Source organism: Eschrichtius robustus, chromosome 17, assembly GCF_028021215.1.
Source record: "Eschrichtius robustus isolate mEscRob2 chromosome 17, mEscRob2.pri, whole genome shotgun sequence".
In the NCBI taxonomy this organism is placed as follows: Eukaryota; Metazoa; Chordata; class Mammalia; order Artiodactyla; family Eschrichtiidae; genus Eschrichtius; species Eschrichtius robustus.
Window position 1 is genome coordinate 72,431,554 of NC_090840.1, and position 14,196 is coordinate 72,445,749.

The window sequence follows — 14,196 nt, forward strand, 5'->3', positions numbered from 1 at the left end:
CATTATGCTGCAATTCTTCCCTTATAGCAACATAATAAAGAGGTCAAACCAAGTAAGGCTTTACGCCAGACAGGTGTGAGTCTGAATTCCAATTTCAGTCTTGTGTGTCTTTAGGAAAGTTACTTTACCTCACGGAGTTTCAATTTGCTTGTCTAAAATACGTGGATAATAGTAGTTACCTCATGTTTCTTTTGATAATCAATTGAGATTATATTGCAAGTGAAGATCATAGTAAACATTCAAAAAATGCTACCTTTTTAAAAAAACAATATTATGAGGCCAAAAATGAGTTTAAATAAATGAAAGCATTTTTGAACTCAGAAATCTTGGTATATTTGTTAACACTTATTAAAAGCGTGTGGTCCTTAAGTATTTAGAAAATAAAGAGCTACTTCTTATAAAATTAGATTGAATCATTATAATGACCAACTCTTCACATACTGGGTTCAAGAGAACTGGTCAAAAAAAGAAAAAGAGAAAAACGTTGTTTTGTCATCAAAGCAGATGAACGTTTTGTAAGCAAAAATAAACAAGTTTTTAATCTGGTTAAGTACCAAACCAGAATGAACACACTGGGGCTTTCTAATGACCATGAGCACAGGAGTCCGCTTTTCCTTTCCTCTCCAGTTTATAGTTAGTTGTGTTGGCAAAAGTTACCAGACAACTAATCCGGAGGGAGAAGGGTTATGAGTAGAGGAGTGACATCATCTGACTTGAGTTTTAAAACAACACTTTGTGATCATGAGAGATTACTACAAGCAACTAACTGTATGCCAATAAAATGGACAACCTGGAAGAAATGGACAAATTCTTAGAAAAGCACAACCTTCCAAGACTGAACCAGGAAGAAATAGAATATATGAACAGACCAATCACAAGCACTAAAATTGAAACTGTGATTAAAAATCTTCCAACAAACAAAAGCCCAGGACCAGATGGCTTCACAGGCGAATTCTATCAAACATTTAGAGAAGAGCTAACACCTATCCTTCTCAAACTCTTCCAAAATAGAGCAGAGGGAGGAACACTCCCAAACTCATTCTACGAGGCCACCATCACGCTGATACCAAAACCAGACAAAGATGTCACAAAAAAAGAAAACTACAGGCCAGTATCACTGATGAACAGAGATACAAAAATCCTCAACAAAATACTAGCAAATAGAATCCAACAGCACATTAAAAGGCTCATACACCATGATCAAGTGGGGTTTATCCCAGGAATGCAAGGATTCTTCAATATATGCAAATCAATCAAGGTGATACACCATATTAACAAATTGAAGGAGAAAAACCATATGATCATCTCAATAGATGCAGAAAAAGCTTTCGACAAAATTCACCACCCATTTATGATAAAAACCCTCCAGAAAGGCATAGAGGGAACTACCTCAACATAATAAAGGCCATATATGACAAACCCACAGCCAACGTCGTTCTCAAGGGTGAAAAACTGAAACCATTTCCACTAAGATCAGGAACAAGACAAGGTTGCCCACTCTCACCACTATTATTCAACATAGTTTTGGAAGTTTTAGCCACAGCAATCAGAGAAGAAAAAGAAATAAAAAGAATACAAATCAGACAAGAAGAAGTAAAACTGTCACTGGATATGACATGATAACTATACATAGAGAATCCTAAAAATGCTACCAGAAAACTACTAGAGCTAATCAATGAATTTGGTAAATTAGCAGGATACAAAATTAATGCACAGAAATCTCTTGCATTCCTATACACTACTGATGAAAAATCTGAAAGAGAAATTAAGAAACACTCCCATTTACCATTGCAATAAAAAGAATAAAATACCTAGGAATAAACCTAACTAAGGAGACAAAAGACCTGTATGAAGAAAACTATAAGACACTGATGAAAGAAATTAAAGATGATACAAACAGATGGAGAGATATACCATGTTCTCGGATTGGAAGAATCAACATTGTGAAAATGACTATGCTACCCAAAGCAATCTACAGATTCAATGCAATCTCTATCAAACTACCCATGGCATTTTTCACAGAACTAGAACAAAAATTTCACAATCTGCATGGAAACACAAAAGACCCCGAATAGCCAAAGCAATTTTGAGAAAGAATGGCGGAGCTGGAGGAATCAGGCTCCCTGACTTCAGACTATACTACAAAGCTACAGTAATCAAGACAGTATGGTACTGGCACAAAAACAGAAATATACATCAATGCAACAGGATAGAAAGCCCAGAGATAAACCCACGCACATATGGGCACCTTATCTTTGATAAAGGAGGCAAGAATGTACAGCAGAGAAAAGACCGTGTCTTCAATAAGTGGTGCTGGGAAAACTGGACAGCTACATGTAAAAGAATGAAATTAGAACACTCCCTAACAACATACACAAAAATAAACTCAAAATGGATTAAAGACCTAAATGTAAGGCCAGACACTATCAAACTCTTAGAGGAAAACATAGGCAGAAGATTCTTTGACATAAGTCACAGCAAGATCCTTTTTGACCCAAATCTTAGAGAAATGGAAATGAAAACAAAAATAAACAAATGGGACCCAATGAAACTTAAAAGCTTTTGCACCGCAAAGGAAACCATAAACAAGATGAAAAGACAACCCTCAGAATGGGAGAAAATATTTGCAAATGAAGCAACTGACAAAGGATTAATCTCCAAAATATACAAGCAGCTCATGCAGCTCAATATCCAAAAAACAAACAACCCAATCCAAAAATGGGCAGAAGACTTAAATAGACATTTCTCCAAAGAAGATATACAGATTGCCAACAAACACATGAAAGGATGCTCAACATCACTAATCATTAGAGAACTGCAAACCAACTACAATGAGGTATCACCTCACACCAGTCAGAGTGGCCATCATCAAAAAATCTACAAACAATAAATGCTGGAGAGGGTGTGGAGAAAAGGGAACCCTCTTGCCCTGTTGGTGGGAATGTAAATTGATACTGCCACTATGGAGAACAGTATGGAGGTTCCTTAAAAAACTAAAAATAGAACTACCATATGACCCAGCAATCCCACTACTGGGCATATACTCTGAGAAAACCATAATTCAAAAAGAGTCATGTACCAAAATGTTCATTGCAGCTCTATTTACAGTAGCCAGGACATGGAAGCAACCTAAGTGTCCATTGACGGGTGAATGGATAAAGAAGATGTGGCACATATATACAGTGGAATATTAACCATAAAAAGCAACGAAATTGAGTTATTTGTAGTGAGGTAGATGGATCCAGAGTCTGTCATACAGAGTGAAGTAAGTCAGAAAGAGAAAAACAAATACCGTATGCTAACGCATATATAGAGAATCTTAAAACAAAAAAAAAAGGTTCTGAAGAACCTAGGGGCAGGACAGGAATAAAGACACAGACATAGTGAATGGACTTGAGGACACGGGGATGGGGAAGGCTAAGCTGGGATGAAGTGAGAGGGTGGCATGGACATATATACACTACCAAATGTAAAAGAGATAGTTAGTGAGAAGCCGCCACATAGCACAGGGAGATCAGCTCGGTGCTTTGCGACCACCTAGAGGGGTGGGATAGGGAGGGAGGGAGGGAGATGCAAGAGGGAGGGGATATGGGGATATACATATGCATATAGCTGATTCACTTTGTTATACAGCAGCAACTAACACAACATTGTAAAGCAATTATACTCCAATAAAGATGTTAAAAAAACAATAACACTTTGCTTTTTGGGTTGAGAATAGAGTGCAGGGAGACAAAGTTGGAAACAGGGAGGCAGAAGGTTATTATGATTGTCTAAGAAAGTGATGGGCTAATGTGGCGTAGAAGAGGGGGTGAGAATTGGAATTTGGATTCACTTTAAAGGTAGAGCCAGGGGGATTTGCTGGTGGATTAGATGGGTGTGGAGCAGGGTGGGGAAGGAGAAGAAGGAGGAAGGAAGAGAGAAGGAGACAGATGAGAGAGAGAGAGAGAGCGAGAGAGACAGAGAGAGACAGAGAGGTATTTTAGATTTTGGCCTGAGCCAGTGGAAGGACAGAGGTCCTGTTTGCTGAAATGGGGAAAACTTCTGGAAAGCTGAATTGAAGAGGAAGATAAGGAGTTCAAATTTGTGCATGTGAAGTTTGGCATGCCTGTTAATGCTCTAATGCTCATGTAGAGGTGTTGAACAGTCAGTGGAAAAGCCGGTCTGGTTGGAGGTGTACGTTTGGAAGTTGTCATGTATAGATAGACTACGTTTAAAGTCAGGAGACTTGATAAGATCTCCAAGGGACTGGAGATGGGGGAGAGGTGATGCTGGCTCTCAGTCAGGGAGCAGCAGTGGTGGGAAGAGGTTAAATTACAACCAGAGTTAATGGTGGGGAGCAAAAAAGTGTTGCGGTTGACTCTGAGGTTTTTCGACGTTAGAAGTGGAAGAAAGGACTTGACATTTACTGAGATGGGGCGGATGCGAGGCAGAGCAGGTGGGGGTGACTTAATCAGAAATTTGATTTTCCTTTTATTAGGGTGGAGGTGGCAGCTGTGGCAGAAGATGGAGCAGGGCAGTTGTGAGGGAGCAAAGCTGGATGGTAGTGTGCTAGATAGAGTGCTTCATAACACAGAGTTCACCCTCCTTTCAGTTTGGAGGGAAGTTCAAGGTTTCCTCTTTGTCAAAGTCTGCAAGTGCCTTCCAGGGCAGTGGCGGAGGCCGTCATTGTCCTCTTACCTTTCATCCACCAGCAAGTCTACAATCTTCCAAGTTGAGATGCAAGCAAGTGAAACTCAAAGAAAGACAGGAGAGCCCTTTCCTGCAACAGAGAACATATGGTGTGCAAAAGCCTAAAATATTTACTATCTATCTCTTTTCAGAAAAAGTTTGCCAACATCTTACCTAAGCATAACTAGTACATCTGAATTCAAGCTGTTTACCCTAAAAATTTTCCAAGAGATGTTTGTGTGTGTGTGTTTTTTTATACACACACACACACACACATTTTGCTTATATATATATAAGCAAAATGGTTATTTGATTTCATAGTCAAACTATAAACTCAAGGGCAACAGAGGAGATAAGGCACATGAGTTAGATAAGGCACAGGAGTTAGAATTCACTGAGTTCAAAGTATTTTTGAGTGGAAAAAAGTTTCAGCATTTCTTTCTGGGAATGAGATTTATTTGTGCTGGTACCTTTTTTGAAAATCTGGGCCTTAATATGTATGCCTGTATTCCTACAAAAGTCCCTGTCCTCTACAGAGTTTGTTGACAGTATCAAACATACGCCTTTGAAATATCTGTGTTAGAGATGCGGTGTGTTTGTGCTAGATTGCTAGGTATTGGAAGTATTATGAAACCTTAAAGAATAGGGCTGAAAATGTCATCAGTTACGAAACAATATATTGGTCTCAGTATGCATGCGTACATGTATGTGCATGTGTGTGAGTGTGTGTGTGTGTGTGTGTGTGGCAGGGTACAGAGAAAAACTGGGGAACAGTTGGGTAAAGGCAAAGCCCAGCTGGCTCAACTATTTTGGGATCTGGAGACATCTAATACATCCAAACTTTGGAAAACACTATATGACAATTTGTTGGAACATGAAAAAGAGAGAAAATTCAGTGGGGTATCATGTTCAAAATATAGAATTACTGTCATTGTCATGGATAACCTCAGCATTGGTGACCCTTTCAACAAAACCAGCCTATGGGTCATCTTGGGACCTCTACATTTGTGTATAAGGAGAGACACATCCTGGTCCTTGTCATTAATTGGAACTGCTTGACATGTGCATAATGAATAATAATCAGTCCAAACTGTGCAAATATGGGAGTTGCTTCCTTGGGGTCAGTGAGCGTCCTGTCTTGGGGAGTGTTGAAGCAGGGGATGGGCAGTTCTTCATCAAAGGTGCTATAGATGTCACTAGACCATTACCTGGCATATAGCTGGTGCTAAAAAAATATTCACTGAATGGTAAAACCAAGGGAGTTAGATTAGAGAACTTTCAGATTTTATTCATGCCAAACCTCTGATCCTAAGCTCAGTGAACACTTTTATAGCATATCCATTTCCTTTTCTGGGCATACAGAAAGTACTTCTCAGCCTCTCCTGAACCCTAAGAGATCTTCCTTTGTTCTCTCTTTTTCCATGGCTACCAGAAGTCAATGTTGAAGAGCTTGGTGTCAAAGATGAAAGGAGCCTGGATCCCTGAGTTACTTTTAGGAGGAGATTAGTCTAGCAGAGTTGCCCACTCACTTTGGACTGTGACGTGAACAGAAAATAAATTTTTTATTTTGTTAATGACACTCAGATTGGGGGTTGTTTGTTGCAACATTAGTGTTAGTTTTCTATGTTGATGCATTTGTATTACATGACTAAATTAGATAAAAATAACTAAATTCAGGAAAAGACACACCTTAAGTTGAAAAATTACTTTCTATAGAGCAGTGAAAATGAATGAACTACAGCAGCATGCATAGAAACAGAAACATAATGTTGGGCAAAAACATTTACATAATGTAAATTACACAGGAATACATACCATATGATACCATTTATATAAAGCTCAGATATACACAAAACTAAGCAATGTATTATTTAGTAATACAGACACGTGGTAAAGTTGAAAAACAAAGCAAAATGCAGGACAGTATTAGGCTAGGGGAGAGTAGGCAGAGGAGTGTCAGGAGGGAGGGCAACATAGGAATTTAAAACTCTTGGCAGTGTTCCTAAATCTGGTTGGAAGTATTTATTTAATTATTCTTTATAATATAAATATTTACTGTATGTATTATTTTGTACATATGACAATATTATGTTGGAGTCACATCATGTGTACATCTAACTTACCAACCCAATCATATATGTATACTGGATATTCAATTACACATAATTATATACCATATATTCAATTATGGTTTGCACAAAAATACTTGATTATGTGCTGCGTATTACTGCATATACTGCAAATTTATAGACACATTACTGCAGAAGCCATGTACAAAACCTAGAGTCTGGGTGATTTAATGGATTTTCAAAGATAATTTTGATTAAATGCATGTGTTTACTTAATTGCTCACATTGGAACCCAAACTTTTTTTTTTTTTTAAAACATTGTTAATTCTTTTTTTTTTTTATAAGTATTTTAATTAATTAATTAACTTTATTTTTGGCTGTGTTGGGTCTTCGTTTCTGTGCGAGGGCTTTCTCTAGTTGTGGCAAGTGGGGGCCACTCTTCATCGCGGTGCGCGAGCCTCTCACTATCGTGGCTTCTCCCGCTGCAGAGCACAGGCTCCAGATGCGCACGCTCAGTAGTTGTGGCTCACGGGCCTAGCTGCTCCGCGGCATGTGGGATCTTCCCAGACCAGGGCTCGAACCCGTGTCCCCTGCATTGGCAGGCAGATTCTCAACCACTGCGCCACCAGGGAAGCCCGGAACCCAAACTTTTGATAAGATGCCACTTTGTTGTATGACATGGATCACACTAAGGAAGTGTTTCCCAAACTGAGGTCCCCAGATCCCTACAGGTTGATAAACTAACTTTGGAATTTTGAAATCTTGGGAGTAATTGTTCACTTGCTTGCAGTCAGGGCACCCATGCCAACAGGTCATTGTCTGTTTTAGCCTAGAATTAAACAACTCAGGCTGCTTACAGTGCTTACATATTTCATGCTGATTAGAAGTACTGGTTAGCGATTTATCTGTCTTTGATTAATTAAACAGGGGAAAAGCCAACTTGTTACTAGTATCAACTTGGAAGATGGCATTTATCAAAGCACAAGCCTCATGGGAAGAAATTAATAAAATGAATCCCTCTTGGTGAAAAGGTTTAGAATCAGTGTCCTATATTAATTCAAGTTCATTTTGTGTTTATTCATTTATTAATGCATACATTCAACCAATATTTGCTGAGTGCCAACTCTGTGCCAGATAGTTCTAAGCACTGGGGGTAGAATAGTGAACAAATCCAATATCCTTGCTGTTATGGACTGAAGGTTTATGTCCACTGCAAATTCGTATGTTGGAGCCCTAACACCCAGTGTGGCTGTATTTAGAGATGGGGCATCTAAGGAAGTAATTAAGGTTAAATGTGGTTATACTGATGGGGCCCTGATCTAATTGGATTAGTGTCCATATAAGAAAAGACTCCAGCGTGCCTTCTCTGTCTCTGTATCTCTCTCTCTCTCTCCCCCCACATGCATACACCAAGGAAAGGCCACATGAAGACAGAACGAGAGGCTAGCTGTCTGCAAGCCATGAAGAGAGCTCTCACCAGAAACCAAATGGACTAGAATCTTTATCTTAGGCTTCTAGCCTCCAGAACTTGAGAAAATAAACTTCTGTTGTTTAAGTCATCCAGTCTACGGTATTTTGTTATGGCAGCCCAAGCAGACTAAGATACTTGTCCTTGTAGAGATAATAGTAGTGGGGTGGGTCTTAGTATAAGTAGTAGTATTGCTGACAAAGGGAAGGGAGCCAACATACCTGTTGGGAGGCATATAACATAACGGTGCAAAACATTTCTCATGGGGTCTGACAGCTCTGGGTTTAAGTCCCTTCTCGGTCATTTAATAACAGGAGAAATTTGGGTAAGGGACTTAATTTCTTGAAGCCTCGATTTTCCCTCATGTAAAATGGGAAAGCAGTATCTACCTCATAGGGTTATTGAGAGGAGTAGATGAGCTTGTAAAGCACTCGACACAGCCCCTGTACGTAGAAAAGCCTCACGACATTAGCTATCTCATATAAAAATTCACATACCCCATTTAATCTTCACGACAAACCACAAGTGAGTGTTAGCTGTTTTCTTCATTTTGGAAACATGAAAACTGGGATCAGAGAGGTGGGACAACTTTCCTTAGATGATACATGTTCTCAAGCGCAGAGCTGGTGGAACTTGGACCCAGATCTGCCCACCACCAAAGCCTGAGCTGTCTCCCTGCCTCATGGCCCCTCTGTGCATCCAGATTGAAAAAGCTGAAAGATCTGATATAGTCCTTTCCTTCCAGATCTGTGATTCCCAGCCATGCGTGGGGAAGGCGGAGAGAGCCAAGTTTGAAAAAGCACATAGTTTCTTTGATTTGATTTTATGAAAAAACATATACTATCTTACCATTGGCTTTATCCACGCTATAATTTAACTCAAGAATGTTGGATTAGGAAGGAAAAGAGCGGTTTCTTTTTATACAAAGAGGGCATGGTTTAAAAAATAGATTGAGACCCTGCTCTCCTGGGGTCTCCTCAATGGCAGTTTCCTGTCTTGGGCCTCTTTGCAGCAGTTAGGGCTTAACCCAGGAGGCTCATAGGCAGGTTCAGTGAAACCGAAGTGAGGCTTAAAAAAATTATGGCTTTCGTATAGCTGATAGAAGCCGCGTGCTAATAAAGATGACTGCTGGACTTGCATGTGTGTGGCATTGGCAGGAGTAGCTGCCTATAATATTCTAGTAATTCTGCTCCCAGGTGAGCAATAGAGAGTTACATTTCTGCTAATTATCATAGTCAATTAGTTGAATTCTGAGTGAAAAATCTTCAGGGTAAAATCACTGTTTCTCACTGTTCACAGAGTTACTGAATTATATTACATGCGATGGTCGCTCCGTGACTCACAGCAAAGAGACTGCTCATGCACGCGCGAGCACACACACACACACACCCCAAAAACACAACAAAAACACCAGCTAGCAGCAGAGGCGTATGTAAGTGATAGAAGCACTGAGACAAAACTGGCATCAAATGGCAGTTCAGGTCTTATTTTGGCACCAAACTTGTGAACAATACCAACAATACTTTTAGTTTTTAAAGCTTTTTAGATTCTGGAATTGTGGATGAGGAATTATAAACAATAGTTTCATTTGACAAATGTGGAAATTGAAGGCTGGCAGGATTATTTGCCTCGGACTTTTGTAAGAATTGCTTGCCTAGTTCCATTTTGAAGTTAGACAGACTGAGTTTTGAATATACACTTAGACACTTTTAAGCAGTGTGACTTAGGCAAACAGTTCATGCTCTGTGTATCTATTTCTTCAATGAGAAAACAGGAATAGTAATCCCCATCTTGAGAATCATCAAAAGAATTGAACCATGTAACATATTTCAGTGTATAATATGACTATTAACAGATGTAATAATCATCTTGCTGGGCTCTCTTTGCTCAGTATTTTTCTTCCATGCAGGAGTCAATGAGAACTCTCTAAATACACTGACCGGAGTGATGAAGTCAGATGAGCAGCTAAATGGACTTTTAAACACACATGACCAAGGCTTTTAGTTGCAGGAGCCATGCTTTTGGAGAGAGCAGTGGTTTTCTTCCAGGCTAAAACCCTGGCTTTGAGTATCAAAAGTCAAAGAGCCCCGAGGACTCATGAAGTATAGAGTTTTATACCATAGATAACAGTAGGTTATGAACGAAGGCTGGTATAAAAATAGTTTTTCTCCCCTGCCATAATACATATCCCAAAGGAAAACAAAAGATTTGGACAATGGTAGATATTCCTGAGGGGACTTTGAGCCCCATCCCTGGGCTGAATCTGTTTTTATTGGGATAGAAGGAGGGGATTAGAACTTGGCTAGGTTTCAGAGGACCTGAGAACAGATGGGACTTGTGTGTCAATCCCCATGACATACACAGAAGAAGTACAAAGTTCCTGAGAATTTTATATCATCATAAACACTGTCAGCTTCGACTGAAAGAGAGTACTAAATGAAAGAAGGCTGTCAGCCTTCTACAGTCTACTGGCAGGAAACAAGCTGATAAAACTACTCAGCTGCAAGCAAGTGCTACCTTTCATGAAAAAGTAAGGAAACTCGGGGGATAGAGCCTCATGTTCAGAGGGTAGAGCTATGGGTCCAGAGGAGGGAGCCTTGAGCCCAGAGGGAGAAGCCACATGCCTCAGAGAACTATTCACAGGCCTTGAAACCTAATGGAATCTTCCTGCCTGGATTTCAAAATTGCTTGACTATTTTTTGCCTTTCAGTTTCTTCCCTTTTTGAACAAGAATGCCTATAACTGTCATTTGATGTCTGTCCCAGCATTGCCTTTGAGAGTAGATAACTTATTTCTTGAGTTTCAGAGGTCGGCAGATGGAGAGGAATTATGCCCTAGGATGAATTATACTCAGAATCTCACCCTTGCCTAATTTACATAACTTAGATTCTGAGATTTGGGACCTTTGAGCTGATTTGATTTATATGAGGTTTTAAACTTTGAGTTGATCCTGTAATGTGTTGAGGCTTTTGGAGAATTTGGGATGAAGTAAATGTACTTTGCATGTGGGACAGACATGAATCTTTTGGGCTAAAGGCAGACTGTGGTAGGTTGAATAATGGCTCCTCAAAGACGTTCACATCCCTAGTCTCAGAACTGGTGAATATGTTTCTTTATATGTCAGAGGATGTTGCAAAGGTGACTAAATTAAAGGCATTGAGACTGAGAGATAACCCTGAATTATCCTGGTGAGCCCAGTATAATTACCAGGGTCTAAATACATGAGACCATTTTCTAGCTTTAATCAGAAAAGGAGATGTGATGTTGGAAGTAGAGTCAGAGAGATGCTACATGGCTGACTTTGAAGGTGGAGGAAAGGATCCACAAGCTAAGGAATGCAGGCAGCCTCTTGAAGATGGAAAAGTCAAGGAAATGGAATCTTTCCCAGAGCCTCCAGAAAAAACACAGTCTGCTGACACCTTGATTTTGACGCAGGGAAACCCATTTTGAGCTTCTAACCCTCCAGAACTGTAAGATAATAACTTTGTGCTATTTTAAGCCACTAAACTTGTGGTAGTTTTTAATAGCAGCAACAAAAAGTGAATGTAGGCATATGAAGGTATTTCTCATGTGAATCTTATTAGAAAACTGGTAAAAGCCATCACTAAAGACGTTTGGAGTAGGGAGAGATTCCAACCATAGACTTCATGGAATAAGCAGCATTTGAGCTTGGCACTAGTTATAACTGATGGAGAGGACTCTCTAGTGTAATCAAAGACACAGTGGCCTAGATGGATATGTAGAGTGCAATGGGGGGGATTAGCGGTCATCTGGGGTGTCACTCATTAAAAGAACCAGACACTTTCTGCCCACTGCTTTGAGATCACTTTAGTTACCCTGCCTCTGGGACTAGAAACATCAATATATGTTGAAGTCAGAATTCCTAAATCACACTGTTCATTATCATTGCTCTTGGGAGGCTCAGTGATTTTTATGCACACAACAGAGACTTGTATGAACTATTCCTCTCTGAGATGTCATTCTTGGTTTTACTTCCTTTGTCAACTTCCTGAGTGACCTTGGGCAAATCACCAACCATCTCCTGGGTCTTACTTTCTTCTTCAAGAAGATAACAGTGTCCTAGTCTCTTTCTTTTACTTTTTTTTTTTTTTTTTTTTTGGTCACTCTTACACCTCTGCCATATTCCCAGCTTTTAGGAGAGTGGGAGGATGAATTAGAAACCTTCTTTCAAGGGCTTTGAACTTTTCTGTAGAGTGATTCTCAAACTTATTTAGGAGATAGAGCATCTGGAAAGCATGGCACTCTTTGAAGAATGCCATGAAATACTGATTGATATATTTAATTCCGGTATATGTAATAGGAACAGTTTTACTTCCAGACAATATGACAATGTGTGCATGATTTAAAAACCACCACCTTGAGTACACATGTCCATGAAAGGAACACGCTGTTAGTCTAAATGTGATTGGCTGTTTCTGAGTTGTTCTGCTAATATTTGTCTGCTGCTTGTTCACTTATTTTTTCATCTGCCAGTACCTTAGGTAGCAGATGTCCAACGTTTAAGAAAAATATATCTGGGAAGAAAGCTTGAAATTGGAAAAAATGTGATTCTAAACTAATTTTTTCCTGATAATTGGAAAAAATTACCATTATTTGGTTTCATGGCAGAACACCTCCATTAAGCCTTCAGAGATCTGACATTCAGTATGAGCTTTGAGAACTTCCATTACTGTGAGTACATAATGAGATTCCTGAGGGGAAAGGCCAGCATCTTATTTCTTTTTGTATGCTCGAACATATTTAAATTGTTATTTTCTTCTCACTATTTAATAATAATAGCTACTATTCACTGAACACTTACTGTTTCTCAGATGTTGTGCTAAGTCCTGAGTACATATTAGGATACTATTATTACTATCCTAGTCTTAGAGATGAGATAGTGAATCTCCCACAGATTATCTGCTCAAGGTCACAAAGCCAATAAACAGAAGAGTCAGGATTCAAACTTAGGACCTGATCCCTGAGCCTGATCCCAGAGCCTTGAACCACTTCTCTACTCCCTAAACCTAAATCTCACTTCCTCCTCGATGAAGTCCCTCCCCACGCCCACCCTCAATTCTAGGATGCTCTAAATTCTCCCACCTTGAGATGCTTATGGCACTCACTCTGTGCCAGGGTCTATGCTTTTCCTCCTCAACCAGTTTGGCACCTCCTAGAGTACTGAGCACTGTATCATCTTGTGGGTCATGCTGTGAGTTGTGAGCTGGAGAGCAGTGCAAAATAGCAGACAGAGAAATGATTTTTGCTGTAGGAAGTTCCTCTCACTCTTTGCCTTTGACTTGGTTTCAGTTCAAATGTCAACTTTCAGAGAGATACTCCCTGATCATAACACCTGAAAATGTCTCTCTTTCCCCAGATGCCACTCTTGTTTCATTTCTCCCATGGCACATACCCCATACCAGAAAGTACTTGTTTACTTACTTGTGTATTACCTGGTCTCTCTCCCCAAGAATAAAAACTCCAGGAGGGTAGGGTCCTTATCTATCTTGCTCACATCTGTATCTTCGGTACCTAGAACAATGATAGTATGTAAAGTTTAGTCAAGTATTTGTTGAAGAAATACATGAATGAATATACTGAAATGTTTTTGAAATACTTTACTCATTAAATAAATATTGAGTATTGACTTTGTGCTGGACATTGCTCTAAGTGTCAGGAATGCCACGCATTGTAAAGCAAACCACTTTAAAAAATTTCACTCTGGTTGTATCTTCAAGTTATCAGCAATCTGACCATTTGGTCAAAATTAGGATGATCATATATCCTGGTTTGTCTTGGACTATGCTTTGGTCCTGACATAATCATAAAGAGTGCCCCTTTCACTCTCCAAAATGTCCTGGTTTGGAAGATAAATTAGATATTCACCATAATTAAACTTGATGTATCAGTGTAATAAAAACTAGCAGAGAGGCAAACAGCAGACAAAGTAAAACCCTGGTATGTGTCAGTCAAACAGTGGATCTGTGT